General features: G+C 36.3%; 1 protein-coding gene across 3 annotated transcripts in view; it reads right to left on the reverse strand.

Moving 5' to 3' along the window:
- Positions 1-20,933, reverse strand: part of PCB (Pyruvate carboxylase) — a 175,683-nt gene that overhangs the window by 112,823 nt on the left and 41,927 nt on the right. Inside the window, exon 1 of one of the 3 annotated variants that reach the window (XM_081771973.1) lies at positions 13,499-13,518. The exons of the other annotated variants lie outside the window; for them this stretch is intronic. The gene's annotated coding sequence lies outside the window, so the exon portion shown is untranslated. Of the gene's footprint in view, positions 1-13,498; positions 13,519-20,933 lie in introns of those variants that run through there. 3 annotated transcript variants of the gene reach the window in all.

Raw genomic sequence — 20,933 nt, forward strand, 5'->3', positions numbered from 1 at the left:
GCTTCCATGTGGCGAGAAGTCGTGATGAGTTGCCACAAATGACGAGCGCCTGTACACGATGGATTACGGATCACAGCAAACCAGAGTGGCGCGTAGACCATCATGATGTACTGGACGATGGTTTTAAGTTCATTCGTGGGTCCTTTTGTTCCTACGTACAAACGTAAGACTCTATTTGCTGTAGTTAGCCATCTGGCTTGATGAATTTTACCAGGCTTCATGTCAGCTAACCCAACGGGACATTCTCCTGAAGAAACCGCTTGGCAGATATTCAGCAAATATTTTTGATCCGTGTTTAATGAATCCTCAGTGAAGTTGAGGTCCCAATCTACTGGAACGGGCTGAAAAATCTGGAGTGACAACTCTTTGCAGATTGGAAGTGCTGATCCTATTGGTCCTCTAAATGTATTTGGTCCGGTAGACTTGCCGTCTATAAATTCAATCAAATGTCGAAATGGGAGCTCATTCGTGTGTATGATTATTAATTGGTGATATGATTAATTGGTCAACATGACGCTGACGGAGCCACCACTGACAAAACACTTGAGCCTGCAGAAGCTAAGAGAAAATGTAAAGACGGCTCCAATGGCTAATGAATCTATTACATCCTTACCCTGTCACACTCGCGCTGTAGAAAGAATGGTGAAGTTGGGGACAGGAGCGGCATCAACGGTATGTGGGCAAGAAGCACGACATAGATTAGTCATAGCAACACTACAATCAAGAAAAAACATACCAGAATTTAATACAAAAAAGAAAAGAAAAACAGTTTGAGGTAAAAGAGTAACAATATGACTTGCACTACCATATGCAACATTAGTATATACGGGTGGGCGGAACTCGAACTGCAGCCACCTCCTCGTGGTAAGTTCTGGGTTATTTCCATCATTAATGTTTGGAAATAAGCAAGGAGCTGGAGATGTAAAACAAAATCTTTCTTATTTAATTAACGATCCAGATGAATCACAAACAATGCAACTTAATTTTAAGAAATAAAAAAAGTAGGGACACATTTGTCCATATTTTAAACCACTGGTGGCAGCTGAATGACTTGACTCATCAAGCTGATTTTTTTTCACGTAAAATATCGACCTTTTAGAGAAACAAAACCACATAGGATAACCATATTTCATAAAACTACATATTTTACATTTTTAAAAAATAACATTTATTTTTTAACAAAATTTTAAAAATGTTGGCCGTTGGTGCCACCTAAAGATATTGATCAATCGACTTGCAATTTTTTACACGTTATATGGAGCCCATTTCGCAAAAAAATATCACTAAGGGTAAGCTGAATTTTAAAAAAGTGGAAATTCGATGCACCCTAATGGACAGCCGAATTTAAGAGAACTTCCATTGAAGATGACACTCGATCGGGAAGGCCTGTGGAATCACTAACTCACGAGAACATTGACAAAGTGCACGTAATCATCATGAGTGATCGGCGAATGACCATATGGTTGATTCATGAGACAGTGAACTTATCTACTGCAAACGTTGACCGAATTATTACCCAGTATCTGGGAATGAGCAAGGTTTCCGCGAGATGGATGCCAAAACTTTAGACGCTTGATTAAAAGCTCACCAGACGCAACATTTCAAGGAGCAGTCTTTCATCTCTTCCGGACAAATTCAGATGCCTTTCGCACTCGATTCCTAACAGTAGATGAAACATGGGTCCACTGTTACTAGAGCCTTTTTATTTCAAGTGTGCCCCTGCTGGCGCTGCTGTCGATGCGTGTTTTCCAGTACCTCCCTCAAAAAAGGAGGTACTGTGGCGGAGATCTTTCAATAGTTGGATGCGGAAGCGTTGCCACAATGAATTATTTCACGGACTTCGCTGTGCACTGTCTTGTTAGTCATTCTAAGTAGACTATGATCTTCACTCGTCAAAGTCAAACGACTGAATGACAAATTGGCAACACAGTAGAGGTCATTCACGTCTTTCCCCAAAGCAAAGGGAAGGTTTCCTCCGTAAGAGGGCGGCGGGGAGTGGGACCGAAGTATGTTTCACATATTTTCCGAGGGCACACTTGACATAGAAAGGTTCTAACCAGAGTCCAAATGAAGCTCCAAGCAGTGCAAATATCCCTAATCTCCCCTCCGAAAAAGAAAAAGCTAGTGTTCTCAGCTGGAAAAGTGATGGTGGATTATCTTCCAAAGAGGCGAACACTGGGGAGTAGAATGCAGGTTTTCTATGACAACTGCGTGATAATATTCGGCAGAAGCGTCGTGGAAACTGACAGCAGGTGTGGTTCTCATCAAGACAATGCCCCTAGCCGCAAGTCAGTCATCGCAATGGCAGTAATTCACCATTCACCAGGATTGTCTCTGACCAATTTATTCGCCTGATTTGGCACCTTCTGATTTTAATCTCTTTCCTAAGCTCCCTCACTTCACAACTAGGGGATATTTTCAATCAGATTACTCAAGTTGACAATGTATTATGAACAGAGCACAAGCAACACGAACTTCTTAAATTCACGGTTGGATACGTACTAAAACGAGCGACGCGAAACGTGAGTGACTTTCTGGATAGCCCTCGTATCATTCTCCCGGGATATTTATCATTCTTCAGTTTACCTCTAACATTTTCAATGAAAAATTATGTCCCGTATATAATCTCATGGGAGCAACCTGAGTCCTAAATCCCGCCTTTGGACACCTCTGTTTTTTCTTATAGGTCAGAAATTTGGGTGCGCAACTTACAATATAAACGTCGAATACTCAAATCTCTGAACTATGCGGAAGGTCTTTAAAACAACTATTAGATCTTTTAATAGCACATTGCATTTATCATTTGGCTCACCTTCTAAACTTTACTCTCTTTTAAGCTGTTCATTAAAATTCAAAATTCAAAATTTTATTTACCATTCGCCAAATACTCGAAATGAAGTGGGAATATAATACCCCGGTACATCAACTATTTATTGATTTTAGAAAGGCTTACGACTCAGTTAGGGAGAAACATTATACAACGTTTTTACAGAACTTGGAATACCGAGAAAGCTAATTAAATTAATTAAGATATGTTTAAATTAATCCCAAAGTAAAGTCCGGGTAGGAAAATTTTTGTCCATGAGCTTTCACGTCGAAAATGGCATGAAACAAGGAGATGCGTTGCCGCCATTATTATTCAACTTTGTCCTGGAATACGCTACAAGGAAAATCAAAGATGGTAACCAGGGCTTAAGAGTTCAACGGTATTCACCAGGTTATGGCATATGCTGGTGATGTAACTTTAATAGGGGATGACGGGAAAACAATAGAAAGAAATGCAGAGATCTTATTAAACGCTTGCAGGGACATGGGTTTAGAAGTAAATGCAGAGAAAACTAAGAAGGAAATGAACAGAAAACTAAATACATCGAAGTGCGTCGGGACCGTAATGCAGCAAATTATAGATGCGTTAAAATATTAAATAATACTTTTGAAAAAGTGGATACTTTCAAATATCTAGGATCAATATTAACAGACGAAAATCATATTCACGAAGAAATTAAATGTCGACTAAAAGCAGGGAATTCATATTACTATTCGGTTCAAAATCTCTTGTCGTCGCGAATTCTGTCGAGGAATTTAAAGCTTAAAATATATAAAAAGATAATCATGCCTATTGTTCTATATGGTTGCGAAACATGGTCGCTTACTTTGAGGACAGAACATAGACATAGACGTATTTGAGAACAAGATCCTGAGACGAATATTCGGACCCAAGAGGAACGGGAATGGGGAATAGCGGAAACTTCATAACGAGGAACTACATAATTTATACGGTTTAACAAACATTGTTAGGATCATCAAGTCTAAAAGGCTAAGGTGGGCAGGTCATGTAGCTAGGATGGAAGAAAGTAGAAACGCTTTCAAAGTCTTGACTGGAAGACCAATCGGAAAACGACCATTTGGAAGACCTAGGCGCAGATGGGAGAACAATATTAAGATGGATCTCGCAGAGATAGGAATACAAAGTAGAAACTGGATCCAGTTGGCTCAGGATAGAAGTCAGTGTAAAGCTTTTGTGAACGTGGCATTGAACCTCCGGGTTCCATAAGCCATAGAGTTAGTTTTTTTTATTGAAATTCAAAAGTATGGTGGCTGATCGTACTAAAAATCCTTAAGGAATTAATATTACTGAGGCAGGGAACGCTACTTAAAAATAAAAAAAAGGTATTACATCATGCAGATCTCTAGAATATTCAAAACCGAAGGAAAGATAGAAATCAATTATGAATCTTCAAGCAGCCTCTAAATTAAATATATGCACATACCTGATAAATGACCCTGCACGAACCTGTCATTAACTTATCTATCTGAAACATAAATCCACTGCTAGATTAAACCAACTGTTGACAGACACACTCAAGGACAGTTGTCAGCATATGGTGATCCCGAGAGGGTTGTTTTCTCTCGATACACAGAGAAGCCCAACTGGAACACGAGGAGATTTTTGTGGGTTTCACAACTCGTGAGAGGCAAGAGATTGATTTCCGCCAGTTCTCCCTCTGACACACCAAATCAATGAAAACAATTTAGAAAAATGCTTCAAACTTTGGAGACTGACGCCATGTGACACTCTCGGAAAATGAGGGCAGCTCATGTTCGCGGCTTCCTTTCACCATGCGTTTAAACAAAGGATCATCTATCTCAAACTATAAACTTTTGCATTTTAATTATTATTATATTAACTAAGTCAACTTATGTTACTTTCATTCACATATTACTATCGGTATTTGCAATTGACAGACTATTTCAAGTGAACTTACTCCCCATAAAAGTCCACAAAATCTCGGTACAGAATTAGTAAACACAGAATCGCAGTCTACTTTGAACTGCTATAAAATAAACCTATTGTAATTTTACAACCTACATAAAAAAGACCAACTTTAAATCTCAAAGTTATCACAACTATTCTGGTACAATGTTTGATCCTGTCAATGATATAATTAAAATTCCTACTTTCTTTCATTTTTGTAAAATAAACTTTAATAAGGATGTTGCCTAATAAGGAACTTTGTTTCTTTAGTCCAATGATTTATGAGGTAATTATTATTCTTCTGTTTTCTTTCAATTGAAATGGAATTTTAACGGTTGGTTTTAGTAATTTCTTCTTCAAATTACCCCCATACACCCCCCCCACACACACACTATATATATATATATATATATATATATATATATATATATATATATATATATATATATATATATATATATATATACAGTATATATATAACATCAATCAATAAGCAAATTTACGTCATACTGCTTTTATATAATGCGAATGCATTTTGATCAAGTAAATCGTATTTAATTACAATCAAAGAAATATAAAAAATCCCTTGTTTCAAAGAAACCATAAAAATAATCCTTATATCAATTAGCGAGCTAAAAACACACATTACGTAGTAGGTACTCATCTCTCTGTATAAAAGAAATCGTAACTGACCGACTGATTGATTAACGCTCAGGTCACCGGTTAAGTTAGAAACTTGAAATTTGGACAGGGAATAAAATTTGTCATGTAACGTCCCACTACAGAAGGATTTTGGGAAATTTAACGGGGAAGGAGAAAACGGGTGGCAATTATATTAAAATGTCTATATCTCGGAATCTCTTAAGGTATGAAATTTGGTATTTGGACTAGTTATTTAAAATAATTAGATGTGTGTTCCACCCAACGAACGAAGATGTTTTAAAACGGATAGGAGAAAAGAGGACATTTCTAGCCATCATCCTTCGTAGGAAGGCCAATTTAATTGGACACATCTTGCGAAGAAATTGTCTTCTTCATACCGCCATAGAAAGAAAGATGGAAGGGAAGCGAGGAATAGGAAGAAGAACACAGCTTATTAATGATTTGAAAAATGGAAGAAAATATAGGGCGTTAAAAGAGGAAGCTGAAGATCGAGAAACGTGGAAGAAACATTTCCAGGCACAAATCTAAAATTGATAAAAAAAAAAAAAATCCTCATTAGTCCCAGGACCTACCGAAAGACAGAATACTTAATAATAATAATAATAATAATAATAATAATAATAATAATAATAATAATATGTTATGTTTCACTGCTTTCTGATATTTGCCCAAGAAAAGAAGAAAAGGCGGCAAGAAAAGAAAAAAATGGGGCTGCAACTGTTAAAGTAAGATGGTCTTATCTCAAAAATTCCTAAAGGTTAGCGACATGAAACTTGGTATTTTAGTCTTTTAATTTAAAATAAAGACGTGTCTCAGCGTGTTTTAACGTTTTCCTTAGAAGGGAAGAAAATGGTGTGGGTTTTGAAATTGTCAAAATAATATTGCTATATCTCGAAATCCCCTAAGAGAAGAGACATGTTGAAGACGTGTTTCAGCGTTTTCTGGTGCTTCCCTTAGAAGGAAAGAACAAAGGCTGGAAAATGTGAGGGCAGCAATTGTTATTTCGAAATTCCTTAAGAATAAGGATATGAGAGGTGCAAGGACGTAGAGGCCAGGAAATGCAAGGGTCTGAGGGCGAAGTCCCCAGCTAACCGAAGCCTATGTATATATATAATTCTCAGACACAAATGTAAGCAATGATAGCTATGACGAACGCTGCACGGTAGGAAAAAGGAAATTTCTCACAATCCACTTCTTCCTACAATACGGACAGTTTTATCTCGCTGGAAGCAAAACTTCCCGCCGTTTTGGTACGTCACTAGAATGCGTTCCGCGATGGATTCTGGCACCAAGCAGCATACCACACTGTACCTTTATATTTTATGTACAGTCATCGGCAAAAATTCTTTCCGTTTGATGAAATTAGTTTCGTAAATAACTTCAGAATGGGAGGACAATTTGAGTACAGTTTTTAGTAAATGAAAAAAGAATGTAAATTTCTGTACGTTCCACCCTTGAAGCTCGGTGAAACTGTGTACTTTCCACCGTCATTCCCAAAATTAAGTTTACCGAACGGAAAGAACTTTTGTCGCTGACTGTACAATCTTATTTACAAAAGTCAGAGCCTTCCATATTTCTTTTGTAAACCTTTGTACTCATTTATTGATATCTACAAGTCTACCAAATGCGTTTGATCTGTTTCGGTCTCCTTTATGATAATTCCCATACCCTTACGCTGCCAAGACTGCTTAACTATCACCTAAGTTAAGAGAACAAATTAATAAGATTACTAATTTGATTTTTCATTCCGACTGAGAAGAGTTTTCCTTTTCCCGATACTAATAGCAATGAAATGTAAGAATTATATCTTTAATCAGAGCAAATATACTTCTATTAAAGGACTTCCTGGTATAATGGAGGATTGACCAGGATTTCAAATATCGAAAATAATCGTACAAAAGAAAGAAAAAAAAAAGAAAAGAAAACGGTAGTCAACTGCATATTAGTGATTTACAGCACATGTTCCAGTCAACACGATTACACAAATATTTGTTCAATAGGTTACATTTATACTCCTTGTCACGTCAGGTATCATTTACTTAAACATTGGGTAATACCAAGAGGAAAGAAAACAAGAATTTTGAAATCGAGTCATGCAAACAAAACGTTCTGGCTCATTCGTCTTAAAAATTAATGTGACGATTGAGCACGCGTATGAAACCACAGACGAAAGAATGAAAAAGAAACAAACTTACAGAGAACAGAAGTATATTTTACAAGAATTATTGCACGAAGGAGAGCAAAGAGGCACGGTAGAAGAAGAACGAGGAAGGGGAAGGTGGACAGAGGCTAAGGACACTAACACACAGGAGACAATAAATTTACAACAAGGGGAAGAACTGCCATTTTTTTGCTTCATCTTTCTTACATGTTAGTGGTTTTATATCCTTTATCAGCACCAAAGCTATCTCTAATTTAACATAGTATCCAAGTCACATGAGCTTCCACAGGGAATCGAACATGGATATGCTTACTCAAAACGGAAACTCAAGCGAAAATGACTGTATACGCGGTTTTCATAAAGAAAACTTCTCTCCGTAGTTACTAACTTCAAGAAAGATAGAAGAAAAGAGAGAAATCGAAAATATTGGGGACTTCAAGCAGACTAGATATTTGCTTTTCCGATGACGTCTTTGGAAATTTTTCTGCCGCATCCGTAAATGAATTCAACCCGGAAATCTACGATAAAAAAAAAAAAAAATAAAAAAGTTCCGGATCACTTGTCTATGCCGATTGGTTGCCTTATTCAATAAGATAGGGATTTATTACATAATCTCCCGGAATCATGCTTTCAATCACGATCTTCCGCCAAAGCACACTACGACAATGTGCCTAATAAAATTTATCTTATCTTCAGCATGTGTGATAATATTCACTCGTTACAAACAACAAGTGAAACATGTAAAATTCAATGCAGAGATTCCTTTATCATGCGTATGGGTACCCTAACACAAGTTTATTTGTACTGAAATAGATAACGTCTTTCAAATGATGTTAACTATTAAGTGCAAATGTTCGATATAGTTTTATAATTAAAAATTAAGAACAGAGAATTTTTTCGTAAGACCATTTCAAATTCTTAATCTCAAGGATAATCTAACAGATACAAGTATGAGTCATAATTCTTGCGATATTCTAGTACACAATATGCCTGTATTATTACAGTATAATGAAACCAGGTTAATATCCAAAGTATGGTCCCTCGTGTTGGACTGACTGCAAGCAAGACGCCCTCCTGCCAGTTTCACTTCAATGTTATGCCTTACCTTTAGATACAAAGAAGACAGACACTGCTGTTTCCACCTCTTTCTGGTTCGTGAAGCATCGTCATTTCAGAAAGCGCGCCACCGACCGAAACAGGTAGTAACCCGAAAGGGCAAGGTCAGGATTATATGCTGGGTGTGGCATCACGTTTCTGAATGTTTGTTGTTTTTTAAGTCGCATGTGGTTTTGCCTTATCATGTTGCAGTAAGAAACGCTTTCAGTTCACCAATGCAATATATTTTTGGCAAAGTGCAGCATAGCCCGCTTTAAATGATCGAAAAAAGGTCGATATTGATGGCACGATCAACCGTTAGGAACGAACTCGAAATGAATTATCACCTCGTGGTTCTACCACACATACAACAGGAATTTATGCTCGAAACGACTCTGTTTGACGATCGGTTCTGGAAGTTAGCCTTGCTTAACCTCTGCTTTTCCACATTCGGATTTCGGAAAAACATCCACCTTTCATCGCATGTGCCAATCTATTTTAGAAAACCCACATCACGTGGATTTTGCAGCAATTGTTGGCACACATCCGCTCTCCTCTGAGCCTGAGCTGGAGTCAATTCATGTGGCACAATGCGGGAGCTCCTAATGATTTTTCCCGAATTTGTGAAGATGACGCACTACAGTGGATTGGGATATGCCGCTGTGCTGGTGTATGGATTTTCCTCAATGGCGTGTGTATGATCTAAGAGTCTGTTACCCTGAGGCGACAGGACCTTGGCTGACCTTCGACATGTTTATAACCTGCACATAATTTCTGGAACTAACGAGTTCAAGTGCTGTGGATCATTGTACCTTCCTTTTCACAAGACAAATGTTTTGGGTTGATACCGAAGCGTATATACGCGCCAGTTGTTTGGGTTGTGGAAATATTGCAAAATTAACGACTCATTCTTGTAGATAAATTATACACACTAGAAAATAAACTTCTAACCCATTAAAGAATGTGGTGGGTAAAAACGTACTCTTTCTTCACCGGGAATTGAACCATGGAGCACAAGCACCACGGACGTATGTTAACCACTCAGCTACATGCGAGCATTCTTTTGAGGATCAGAGAAAAAAAATAAAAATCTTTTATTTTGCAGTGGCGGCTCTTGAAGAAAGCCATATCGGCAAAAATGTAAACTTTTTATCACTTCAAGCTAAACGGAAAAACCTGCCTAATCAACAAATTCTTGTGTACAAGCATTAGAACATTAGGTAGATTTAAAAGTTTCAATTTTTACCGACGTAACTTCTTTGAAGAGCCATTACTACTTATCTTTCTTAAAATATTATATATGTACAGTAATATCAGTAAACCAAGTTAGCTGATACAAATATGTTAGAGACGTGAAAAACAGTTGAAAAATTTTCCTTCTCTAATAATTTTGAATAGGTGTACCGATTTTCAGTTTTCTGTAGTTTAGAAAGAATGAGCTACAGAGAACTGGAAAAACTATACTGCACGTAGTTTTTTTTTTCGTCGTATGGAAAATTTACTCTACATGTATGAAAGTTACCTAATAAATGTACCCATGTCTTAAAATACCAATATGTTTCTAGATACAAAGAAAAAAAAAATGAAGATATGACGTCTGGAATGAGTGAAAGTATCAAACTATGTTTACCCCTTTTCAGAAACAGCAACGAGTTAATTATTCAATCCGAAGTGTTGCCCTCTGGGTATTCAGTAAAAATGAATTCTACGATATTTCTATAGCCATGGATAAATGTTATAGTAAGTACCATGAAGCAGAGACTAAAGTTATAAATAAATCGTGTTAGAATTCCCACTTCTCTACCCAAAAAGGCCTCTGTCAAGAAAGTCACGTTTCCAGTTTTCTGAACATAATCCTCACAGATTACTTAACTCACAGTGATAACATGACGAGGACATATTACAGAGGTTTGCTGCAAAAACTTGAAAGTAAACGTGTCGCGACACACTCAGCATTACTCGTCAGTGTTCATGCTCACGAAGTCCAAAAGATATAGAAAGCTGTCCAACGCCTCGGTTACTAGGTAATTCCCCATTCGCCATATTACCCTGACTTTGCGTCCTCAGACTTCTTGTTTACAAAATGAGTACTTCTTCGAATGCTGAGGACATTTCTTCTGTCAAACAGTGGTTTCGAAGCCAATGTGACACTTTCAACAAAGAATGGCAATGGAAGTTGAAAGAATATTTAGAAATAAGTTATTTTACACGGTGACTCTGCGGAAAAGAACAAACAGTAGGTGCCAGTTTCAAACTTATAGCTCTATTTCCTTATGTATGAATGAAAAGAAAATTATTGATTATATTTTGTATCATATCTAGTCATTCATTCAAGAAGCTAGTGATAAAAACCAACAAAAAGTGTTCTTCTAAGTGTTAGTGTAAAAAGACTAATATTTAGTATCTTCTGACCAAACATAGTCGTAAATTTACTTATTTGCTTACACTGGTACACTAACAATAGGAAAATTAGAAGGTAATTCGGGAGGAAGTAGGCTAGGTCTATAGTTTGTAAAATTCATTTAATGAAACAAAGAAAACTACGAAAAGGGGATAAGAAACCCATTACTCTCTGACTGCAAAGTAAGAACGTTAATCGTCTATTTGATAATAAGATATGAAAAATCGAATATTTATTTAGGATTTAGCTAAACTCTACTAACTCCATTAGATAGAATAATAGGATGGTGTACTAGAATATCCAATGTTTTATTCAAGATTTCTATCCTTAAAAAAAAATAAAACAGATAAAGTTTTATTACAGAATATTAGAAGGTTGCATGTATATTCTCCATTATTTTCAAGTCGTGCAAGTCATAGAATGAAAAATACATGTTTAAAAGGCTACTACACAATATCAGTTTTTGATTATGTTTTGACACGATAGAGCTCAACAGCATACACCATTTTCCACATAGCACATACAAGTAGGTAGTTTTATAATAAACTTACTTCATTGATATAATCGCGCATTTTTCGCCACATCTCTAAAAGTTGTGGTTTAGTTTTGTAGGAATTTCGTATCGTATACACATAAAGTTACTGTAATTACTTTTCCTTAAAAATGATTTAGCTTTTGGAGCTGTAACACTGGTTTGTGTCTACAGCATAAAAACAAGAGCCTACAGGCGCTCTATACCCTAGAACGAGTTTCTCAAAGAGTACAAAATGTACCGAAATGGTACATCTGTCATTCTGCTGCACTTTAACCACAAATAATTCACTCATTTCGATCATACCTCTAACCTGTAAAAAGCAAATTTAACGATATTCTTTACACAACAAGAAAATACCATCATAATTTTCAAACTGCAAAATATTATACAAATATATTTTTACAACGAAATCTTTACACTTACAAATGACCACAACATAGCATCCATTTCCAGGTATAAGACAATATTAAGGAGTACATTAACAAAATATACATTACAATTTACATAAAGAAGTGATAATTACTAGTGAATAACTTTGTCAGAACATTACTATTTTATTTTCTAATCTTTGTTGTTATAAAAGTGAGGTTAATTTCGTCAATTTACAGATGACCACGATTTTATACAAGCAAAAAACGGGGAAATAGTACTATGCTTTACAAGTTACGAAACTTCCAAAAAAAACTTCAAGTATACACGCCGAATATGTCATTCACAATTATTAGTTTTAATCAGGGGGGTAAAAGAGAGGGGTAACGCGGCGGGACGCCGTTACCCCACTTCCAATAAAATATCTATGGTGTCCCCCAACTTCCTAAAAATACAATGGGCAAAGATAGGAAGGGGTGATGTCACGCGTCCCCCGATCTTTTCAGATCTACTTTTATCCCTAGTTTTCAGCAATATGAATTATATATGCGATATATACTCATATTACGAACATATTAGTTTCAATGATCAAACTAAATATTATTTTGAACTCGAACATGCGAACATTAAGTTACAATGTAAATCGAAACGTCACGATTATTTGTGTTTTATTATTTACGTGAAAATATCAAAAGTGTGTAGGAATGCAAGATAGCTTCTAAACTAATGTATGTAAATTGTTTCCAAAGTATGTAATATCGTTAACCATTGACATCATCAAAATTGCAAAAATTGCTCTTAAAAATTGATTTTACGTTACGAGTATATTCAAGATACAGTTCAAGACACATGTGTGAAGCAGTGGTAAACTAAAAATTAGTAATGATGACAAACATGGGACAAACTTTGGAAAGAATTCGGTCAAAACCTCATACAGGTCTCATCCACCACTCGTGGTTACCTTAGAATAGTGACTAATCTCTGGATTCAAACCTAGGTCTCCGACTGCGAAGCTAGACTATGAATATTCATCTTTTTCTTTATTTTATATTTTGCAGTATTTATGTACACTCATGTCCAAAATTATTGCCGCATGTCTATAAATATGTTGTTGTAGGAATATAATTTGATAACGAATTCGCCCGGTATTTCTTATAATGTCTAATACGTGTATAATCGGCAAAGACATGTATGTGGCAAATTTCATGTCAAAAGAGCAGAAAACAAGAACAATAAAACGAAAATAAAACTTTCTTGTCCATTTAGCAACATTTTGTTTTACTCATTCTAATTTTCGTATTTATAATTCTTTTCCTATGAAATTTACCACAAATATACACTTCCCGATTATACACATTGTATCAGTATTAAAAATACCCTGCAAAGTCATTATCAAATTACATTCTTACAAGAAGATAGTTATAGATATGTGACAATCATTTTGGACACAAGTGTACGTCAAAGCTGAATAGCATAGCTCTAAGTACAGCCAATATGCCCTGGTATAAATTTTCGTACCCGATCCTTAGTCCAATGCTATGAACTTTGAGAAGGCCTTTCTCAAGGTACTTCCAACTCCTGCTCACTGATTATTTCTTCAATGATTTTATCATATTTAAATTGAGTCTTTTATTATCTTATTTAACCTGCAGAGTATTAAACTGTGATATCTGTAATGATAAAACATCGAAGTTTCATTTTATAGATATGGACAATAGGAAAGTTTACAAATAGCATCCACATAAAAATCAGACTATAATTTCTTCCACAACGTGAGTTATCCGCTACGAATATTCAACTTGACTGTAAGCCATATAAGATTCTTGACAAAGAAGGATAACCACTTTCTTTGTTATTCAATTGAATACTCTTCGTTCCCAATACTTATTAGTAACATGTTTTTTTCTCTTTTTAAGTTTTCAATAATATACACTGATACTTCTTTCGCAATATGAACTGTTTATGCCAGGGGTAAAAGTGGATCTGAGAAGGTAGGAGAACGGTAGGTAGCAGCATTATATCACGCCGTTCCTTAATCCCTATCCTTAGTCCCCTTGCCTATCTTTGCCCATTGAAATTTTTTAGGAACGGGGGGGACGCCGTACATACTTTTTGGAGGTGGAGAGACGGCGTCACCCTGCGTTACCCCTCACTTTTACCCCTGGTTTATGCATGAACTGAACATTTGGATCACATGTTCTAGTGCAATGTCCAATGAAACATGTGAGTTCCATTCCAATCACGAGTGCTTTGCGGTGGTCAAATAACGTGAGAATTTTCTCGGGGTTATTCCGTTTCCACTCAATGTGTCATTATTAGTCGTTCACTTGCATTTATTATTTTCTCTACCTTACAGCATAATTTTATGTGTAGAATATTAAATAGAAGGTCCCATTTCATTATATTATAAAATGCACTCAAATAAGTTAAGTGCAACTGTATTGTTATCAATTCGGTTTTATCGCTTCCTGTCATTTTCTTGTCAGTGTCAATTCCTTGTCATTTTAAAACAACCTTTTTAATTTTATTATTATTAGTATTTGCTTTAATTTTTATTTACAACGTATATTGGAGTGATAAGACTATGAAACACTAATATAAATAATTATATTACACGTAATACAATACTGCAGTTGGAAACACGTTTAAGCCATTAAATATGGCCTAGCAAGTTCTACTGCCAAGTTTTACGTAGGGATGGACACAAAGTTCCGGATCCGGTTTTCAGAACCGGTTCCGGACCTGGATCTGAAAACCCGGTTCCAGAACCGGATGTTAGGAATCGGTTCCAGAAACGGATCTTAGGAACTGGTTCCAGACCTGGATCTGAAAACCCGGTTCCAGAACCGGATGTTAGGAACCGGTTCCAGAGCTGGATCTCAAAACCTGGTTCCAGAACCGGATCCGAAAGCCCCCAAAGACTCGTAAAGGAGGCACAAAGTTCACCTTCAAAACACTGCAAAGAGGACCATGCGCTTGTGCCCTCCCCGCCCAGACCCGCTTGTGTCAACAGAAAAAAAAATTGGTCCACCATTGGATGTTTAGCCAAATGAGTTGGCCAGTTTGCCTGTTTAGCCAATGAGTTTGTCAGTTACCCAGTTTATTTAGCAAAATGAGACAAGCGGCCGCCGCCTGGGCGCCTGCCTGTCGCTTCCACCATTTCATCTAGCACACTGTTCATATCCTGCCAGCAGCTTGGGTTTAGCGTAGGGATTGTCACAAAGTTTTGGTTCCAGGGGAACCGGTTCCGCGAGGAACCAGTTCTTGGAGATTCGGTTTTTAGAACCGGTTCCAGACCTGGATCCGAAAACCCGGTTCCGGAACCGGATCCGTTCAGACCTGAAAACCGGTTCTGGCCATCCCTAGTTTTAAGGCGTCTGAGGATGGACATTCGCCGACAGCGACCGGATTTGTGGCGAAAAAAAAACCGGCTTCATGATGATAATGCACCCTGCCCTCCTCACACGTGTTTCACACTAAAACAAGATGACTGCACTTCCGCAACCACCCTACTCACCAGCTTGAGCTCCTGCGGACTTCGCTAACTTCCCGAAGCTGAAGATCCAGCTCAAAGGTTGCCATTTGGACCACTGCGGAGATTCAGAGCGAATCGTAGAAGGTGCTTGACACGCTTCGAAAAGAGACTTCCAGGACACATTTCAGCAGTGGCAGAAACGCTGGGAGCGCTGTATTGTTGTACAAGATGAGTATTTTGAAGCTGATAGTTTGAGAACGTGGATAAATAAATTACTTTCTTGTAAACAGAACTAGTCCCGAAACTTTCTGATACTATCTCCTATATTATTTAGATAATCCTCATTTGCTGGACTGCCAAATCTAATATTTCGAAAGTCTCGTTTTTCATGTCCTTGCTTTTCAGAAAAATAAATAAATTATCAATTGTATGAAACTAAGATCATGAGTGTCCTCGCATATCAGTTTACTGTAATATTAATGAACATTGTTTTTTGTCACAATGTTTGTAGTTAGCGACAACAGAATCTTTCAGATAGCAAACATAAAGCATTTTCATATATGTTACTGACTCTTAGCACTCCCGTTCAATGGAAGTTCTATTCAGATATGAAACCATCGCGGGGGGATGTTGAATTGAAATAGGTGTAGAACGCAACTATAAATTTACTTGCCTTCCTCGCTAGTCTAGTAGTTCGGAGGTTCGAGTCACCTTAAACTGTAGGCCCACGCGTTATATAGGCACGTTAACCTTCAACAATTTTATTCTCTTACAGTGTTCGATACCTGCACCACTTCTATCAGAAATTCTTATTTTCTTTCAAACGATCTAAAATTTTATTAGTCTGATTTTATTGATTTCTCCTTCAAATATATAACGAAATACTTTAGTTTGTTAGTTTGTATAATATTTACCTGTACCGTGGGCAAAGAGTGCTCATAAATATGTAATATACTTAGTAGAACGTTCATTTTAAATTAACAGAAAAGAAGAATGTTTTTAATATATGTAAGAGATTATTATGGGATAGTTGTGGCTATGTACATGTTATGTGTTGACCTAGTCAAGTGAATTTATGTATTTCACGGTTTTAAAAAGGAATATTTAAGACATATCAAGCAATAAAGGTGAGACTAATGAACTTTGAATATCTGAGTTGATTCTTGCATAAAGAAAAGTAATTATCGCTTCGTAACTTATATATTACGAGACGAACCAGGTTGACGACGCTTTTCTATAGAGTCGTTATAAAAATTTGGTTTACCAAACCCGGGACTTTTGAAAATTCAGTTCCCGAAGAAGGAAAGTAGGGCTGAATTTACTTGGATATTACCATTTATGAATACGAACTTAACCGTATTACGAAGCGGTAAGGTCATCAAAAGAAAAATGGATAGTGAAATAGTGCAACAGGAATCTAATACCAGTAATCCAGGTGAAATTAGTGCAACACCAAGTTTGTCATCTGAGGATCGACTTTTGTTAGCTGTGCAGCGACAAATTATGCAAATGACGACCGAGATAAAACAAACCATGGAACAGAAGCTCAATGAATCTAACACAAACATGGAACAGAAGTTCTATGAAGCTAACCAGACCATGGAACAGAAGTTCTATGAAGCTAACCAGACCATGGAACAGAAGATAGAACTGAAGTTCTATGAAGCTAACCAGACCATGGAAAAGAAGATAGAACTGAAATTTAACGAAGCTAGCAAGCAGTATGAAGAATTAAGTAAACGAATAGAACGGATAGAACTGAAATCAGACGATACGAAACAAACAATCGTCCAGGTGATGAACGACATATCCTCGCAGTTTGAAGAGAAGTTAAAAAGGATAGTCGATGAGTGTCAAGAAAAGCACGATCATCAAAATCATGAAATCTGTGCTGTAAAAAAGGATTTAACGTTAATAGAATCTTCCGTTAAACATCAAAAGATCCAGTTGGCTACTATGCAGGAAGAAATTAAAACGTTACAGGCTAGAGACACCATTTATCGCAATAATCTGGGCAGTGATCGCTTCGAGTTTCCCCAATCACCGGATATAAATACGCCTTCGCCGGAATCTGAGGAGGATATTATATTAGAGGAAAATTGTCCGAAGATCACTGATGAACGAAATATAAATGGTATCATGACACAGCACGCTACGGACCGGAACAATCACACCACAAGAACAAGGAGTGAGAAAAGAAAGGTAAAGTTAAGTGTCAAGATGAGCGAAATCAAAGCCATGAGTAAATTTAGTGGTAAGTGCAATGAAAATGCTAGTTCTTTCTTAGAGAAATTCCAAGATGAATGCAATATAATGTCTATCGACCGATCACAATACATGAAATTAATACCCCATGTATTACTCCCACCTTGTTCCTTATGGTTTAAGGCAATACGTGATCACATTAGTACATATGAGGAATTTAAAGCGGCATTGATCGCGAATTACGAAAATGACTTTTTGCTGGCAAACAGAGATGCCACTCTTAGAAATCAACATTTCAATCCTCGGTTGCACAAATCTATTGTAGAGTTTGTTGTAAATGTCTATAATGAATTAAAGGTTGTTAATCCCTTGCAATCGGAATCAAGAATAATTGCATCGATTCGCAATTTGCTTCCATTTAAATTACAGCAGATCTTATTTTCCACACAGTGTATGAGTTTCAGTCATTTATTAATGCTTGTACAATGCTACGAAACTCAATACCATGCTATGAATCTAACACAATCAGGAATGGGTAAAAATAAGAATAATTCAGATCATTTGGTCCCTGTTCGGAATTTGAATATCCGAAGTATGAATAATAATGAACCGAACCTAAGACGAGTCTACTCTAGCAATCAAAATGAACAAAATAGACAAGGCTATGTAGGGAATCCGCCTAACCTAATCAACCGAAGTAGACACAAAAATAATAGAAATACATGTCGAAATCCTAGAGATGCTACCAATCCTATGTATAGACATAATCATTGTTCACGAGATGGTACTTCGTATCCAAATTCAAATCACGATGAAAGACATGTACAACCTAATGTAGAACCTAACCACGATTGTGCGGTACAATGCACTTTATTAGATTCATATGCCAGTGCGAATGTAACATGATTACCGTTAACGAAATTAGGTTAAACCCATGTTGGTTATAGATTCTTGTGAATTTTCGTTTTAAAGTTTGTGTTAACATTAATAATGAAAACGATGGTTATAAATATTTGAAATGCATCTAGTTAAAGAGTTAGTAGCACCCAACATTCTTGATCAAATAAATAAGAATGAAAAATAACAATAATAATGAAAAATGTGATTATTTAATAACAAAAAGGTGTCTTTTGTTTCTGTAAAATAAATTTATTTACTTCCATTTGATTATTCAAACGTAGGTTATGTTTAATTTTTATTCTTTCTTATTAATGTGAAGAATCATAATTCAATTTATAATTAGTTAAAGGCAAAAATTATTTTATATCAGATTGATTTGTGTTTAATTATCAAAGATTATGTTAAGAATAAGATCCATTCTATAAAATCAATTATTCAATGACTACCTTGAGTGAAATTCTTCTTTATTTTGGACATCTTAGTGCTACTATGTATACATTACAATTGCAACATCTAACTTATTTGTTATACAATGCGCCCGAAAAGAACAAATATTATTTGTCACATCATCGTTTGTAATAATGATCGAAACTAGTAATCTTGATAATTTGTGTTTCACCCTCATTAATTATATTTATAAGCGACGATGTTTTTAATAATAAAGAATAAATAATAATGTGATAAAAGATAAATATTAATGAAATCAAAGATTTATTGTGAATGTGAATGATAATAAATATTTTATATATATATGAGGGTTAACCAAAATGTAATGAAGATATATACGAGGTGTGATCAAAATATAAAGAACATATGTAATGTACGAACATTAATCTAATCAGACCAGTGGTTCTTGAATATAAAAGCCAAGCCCACTCATGTCTTTTATATTCAGTCCCTTTTTCGGGCGACATTTTCTATAACGAAATACTTTAGTTTGTTAGTTTGTATAATATTTACCTGTACCGTGGGCAAAGAGTGCTCATAAATATGTAATATACTTAGTAGAACGTTCATTTTAAATTAACAGAAAAGAAGAATGTTTTTAATATATGTAAGAGATTATTATGGGATAGTTGTGGCTATGTACATGTTATGTGTTGACCTAGTCAAGTGAATTTATGTATTTCACGGTTTTAAAAAGGAATATTTAAGACATATCAAGCAATAAAGGTGAGACTAATGAACTTTGAATATCTGAGTTGATTCTTGCATAAAGAAAAGTAATTATCGCTTCGTAACTTATATATTACGAGACGAACCAGGTTGACGACGCTTTTCTATAGAGTCGTTATAAATATATTTAAGCGTTTCTTACTTCGTGAAAATTAATTTCATGAAACACATACTTAGTCTAGCCGTAAATACTGTTACAAAGAAAAAATGAAAATTAGTAATATGGTTAAAGATAATTTAATAGGGTCTATGTATAAAGGATGTAATGTACACATGTTTGACAATAGTTTACACAAAACTACTTTAAAATGCCCATCGTTACGCACATAGGCTCAGTCTGACACATCACTCGTCTATTGCAGCACGCACAGTCTCAGGATATATCACCACTGCAGCAAGTAAAGAGCACTTCAAACTATCAACTGTGAAGTGGCTTTTCTTGTAACAATACCCTCAAGTACTGTCTACAGTTGTTTGTAATCCAGAGGATTAAATGCAGGGCTGCTAGAGGGATATAACTGGATATGAAGTTAGGCACATTGTGCTCCAGCCACTCCTGCGTTAATTTTGCGTTGTGGGCAAGAACAGAATCTTACTGGAAAGTCACTGCTGCGTTCCGAACAGGGTAATTCAAGTCCTTCATTGTAGGTTCCAGCACAGCGCTTTGGTACACACGAGCACGTCTTCTCGCATTTCTCACAAAAATTAAGACATGTTTGCCAGCATAGCTTACTCCTTACCAAACCACGTCGGCCTCTCTGATTTTCGGAACCTTGTCCCTGACCCCCCAAGATGATGACACATATCTTATGACTTTAGCAATTAAAACTCTCTTCACTTGTGAAGATAATCTGTTTGTGACCATTGTTTAGACCACCATGGTTCAGACGTTCACAATTACGTTTTCTTTGCGTCTTCATTCGCTACGTGAGGAAGTATTCCGTTGACTGTCGGTAAGCTACAAAATCAAGATCCTGCGTGAATAGTCTGGACATCGTTCGCTTGAAGATATTCATATCATGGGTTGTCACTGGACAGATTTCTCCTCACAACTTAACTACTGCTTTAACGACTCTTGGAGTCTTTGCACTTGGTGGGCAGCCTTCTCTGGGACGATCCTAAATGGATCCAGTATCAAGGATCTGCTGAACTGTGCGGCACGCAAACTTGCGACTGATTTTCAGTTTTTAAAGCGTG

The sequence above is a fragment of the Thermobia domestica genome, chromosome 9, assembly GCF_964235325.1.
Source record: "Thermobia domestica chromosome 9, izTheDome1.hap1.1, whole genome shotgun sequence".
Taxonomy (NCBI): Eukaryota; Metazoa; Arthropoda; class Insecta; order Zygentoma; family Lepismatidae; genus Thermobia; species Thermobia domestica.